At 40.3% G+C, this 3,257-nt stretch overlaps 1 pseudogene; it reads right to left on the reverse strand.

The window, feature by feature from the left end:
- Positions 1 to 2,700: 2,700 nt before the first annotated feature.
- LOC127109972 (uncharacterized) lies at positions 2,701 to 2,799 on the reverse strand (annotated as a pseudogene).
- Between the last annotated feature and the right edge of the window lie 458 nt (positions 2,800 to 3,257).

Below are 3,257 nucleotides of genomic sequence, written 5' to 3' on the forward strand. Positions count from 1 at the left end.
TCGCCAAGGGAATCGGACGTTCCGGGCCCGTCGGAAGAGGAAATTTGACGATACAATAGCCCTGACACGGCCACCCGTGTTGCCCAACACGACCGTGTCAGGAGAAGAGGGGCTAGGGCCAAAAACAGGGGGCTGACACGGGTGCCCATGTCATCTGACACGGCCCGTGTCAGCCACCCTGGAAGGGGAGTTTTGACCCTTGCAGCCAAACAGCTAAAGCGGCCGGTCGTGTTGTCTGACATGGCCAATGTTGGCTTGGATACCTTATTTTCCGGTTTTTGCTGTATTTTGGCACGGCTGTGATAACACGAAATTATATCACATTTTAGGACTTAATTCCATTAAATTCTATGACTATTTATTTCGGTTTACTGCATTTTATGAGATATTACGTGGTATTTTCTTCCTATTTGTCTCAGGTAGTCTATTTTGAAGAACAAGTGAAAATGGAAGAAAAGGAGGTGCAAAAAGGAGAGAAAAGGAACCAAATGCCAAAGCCCAGCCCAAAGCGCACAAGTCACCAATGTTGTGCCTGTGACGGACGTCACAGGGTGCGTGACGAGCGTCACGCAAAACAGCCTTGTGACGGACGTCACACATGGTGTGACGAGCGTCACACCGTTCCACTATTTTTTGGCGCAAGTAACGCCTCAGAGACTTGAAGAGACGTTGAGGAATGCTAGGCCTATATCCACGCGCACGTTGAAGACCCAATACGAAGAAGCAGTTACACAAGTAACATTATAAATAGCAGCTAAGGAGGTTCCCAAAAAAACACACGCTCACATTGCCGAAGCTCTGCCAATTTTCTTTTCACGCTTTTGCTTAATTTTTCTTTTCCAGCAACTTACCACCGTTTTATTTTATTTATTTCTTTTGCAATTCTACATTCTTTTTTCCTTGCAATTTACCTTTCCCTTTTTAGCATTTAGATATTTTTCGCATAATAGTTTCTACACCGGAAACTATTGTGCAACTTTTTATCGGATCTAACCTTACGTTAGATTCTAGTTTTATTTCCTTGGCTTAATTTATTGTTTAATTGAAGAATCCAAGAACAAATCCTACCGGCTTGTGGTGGAGTGTTCAAGACTATTGTATTACGCATTCAGGTTCTTTAATCATTATTTAATATTTTGTTTTATTATTTATCTATATTATCTGCCTGGAATGAGTCTGTTTATGCATGATATGTATTCTTGTTTATTTAGCATGTCTGGCTAATTCGCCTAGATATCGGTATGTAAAGTAAGCAGAATAAGGGATCAAGACTGAGTCGGTCTATTTAAACTTAAAATTAAAATCAATCTTTTTACGGTCTCAACTTACAGGTTTAATAACAAGATTTTTTTACAAAAAAAAGTAAAGGACATAAAGAAGTTAAAATCAATAGAGCGAGAGTTTGAGGTTTTAACTGGACAGTGTAAGTTAGGCATTAATTCTAGATCAGGGCGAGAGCAAGTTTTAGAGTTAATTAAATTCTGACCTTTTCCAAAAAGTATTTTTAGAGATCAAATGTGAGGACGAGAGTTAAGCATTTGGATTTAATTGTATAACCTAAGTCAACAGAGCGAGAGTTTGAGATAAGGGTGTTTAAAACGGTCAGTGTTTTCTTAAAAAGAGTTTCTGCAACTTTATTGCTTTCAAAATATGGTTTTTGACTTAATTATAAGTGACAGCTACATTAATATAAAATCATGGTTTATTCAACAGAGCGAGAGTTTGAGATAAAACCTTTAACCAATAAAGTTAACTGAAACGATTTATTTTAAAACCAAGAAACCGACAAAGACTTGATTCCCTAGTTTTGACGAACTACATACCGATATCCGTTTTATTAATATTTAATCTAGATCTTAGTTTAGCTTTTAGTTTTTCCCCAAACAATCAAACATTTTCCACCTTAGCTTTACGTAGTAACCTTAGATAACGGTATATCGATTCATAAGTCCCTGTGGGATCGATATCTTTTAAAACTACGCGATAGAACTGTGCACTTGCAGTTTGTATCCCATTCTCGACTCACACAGTCGAGCGATCAAGTTTTTGGCGCCGTTGCCGGGGACTTTTATTTAATCGATATCGTAACTCTTCCGTTACGCTGTAGAGACTAAGGTTTCTTTTTCTTCTATTCTTTCTTTCGTTGATTTGTATGCCACGCACTCGCTCACAAGGCGAACCGCTCTATTTACGAATCAACGACATCGAGCTATATCTCCGAGTCTTGCGACGAATTCGGGAATATCGTGCTGCTAACAATCTCCCTCCTATAGAACTTCCTGATATCAAAAACCTTTTTCCTTCTTTAACCGAGATGGCAGAACCAGCTCGTGCTCTTAGAGATTACGCCGCTCCATCGCAAGATGAGCCGCATTCAAGTATTGCTCCGCCCGCAATCGAAGCAAACAACTTCGAACTTAAACCTTCGCTGTTGCAGGCTGTGCAACAGAACCAATTCTCTGGAAATCCTACCGAAGATCCAAACCTTCATTTATCCGTGTTTGTCCAATACGCTGATACTGTTAAAGCTAATGGTGTCACTTCAGAGGCAATTCGACTTCGTCTTTTTCCTTTCTCATTAAGAGATAGCGCTAGAAGATGGCTTCAATCTCTTCCTTCCAACTCAGTCACCACTTGGAACGAGTTGAAGAAAGTTTTTCTTGCCCGATATTTTCCGCCCAGCAAAACAGCTATGTTAAGAGCCCAGATAAACGGATTTAAACAGAAAGATAACGAGTCTCTTTTCGAAGCATGGGAAAGATACAAAGACATGATGAGACTTTGCCCACACCATGGGTTGGAAGACTGGTTAGTAATTCACACATTTTATAATGGTCTCTTATACAACACAAGGTTAACAATAGACGCCGCTGCAGGTGGTGCACTAATGAACAAACCTTATGCTGATGCTTACCAGCTTATCGAGAGCATGGCCCAAAACCACTATCAGTGGGGAACCGAACGAACAACGGTGGAAAAACCTCAAACGAAAACTGGCATGTACGAGATAAGTAACCTTGATCACGTTAATGCAAAAGTGGATGCTTTGGTCCAGAAAATTGAAAGTTTAAACGTATCACCTCCAGCCGCCGTGGTTGCTATAACTCAGAATTGCGAGGTTTGTGGAATCCAAGGCCACACTCCTACGGACTGTCAACTTTTGACTGGAATCCAAGCAAAGCAAGTGAACTATGCTCAAGGAAGCCCCTATTCGAATACCTATAACCCAAATTGGAAGAACCATCCAAACTTTTCAT

The sequence above is a fragment of the Lathyrus oleraceus genome, chromosome 7, assembly GCF_024323335.1.
Source record: "Lathyrus oleraceus cultivar Zhongwan6 chromosome 7, CAAS_Psat_ZW6_1.0, whole genome shotgun sequence".
Taxonomy (NCBI): Eukaryota; Viridiplantae; Streptophyta; class Magnoliopsida; order Fabales; family Fabaceae; genus Lathyrus; species Lathyrus oleraceus.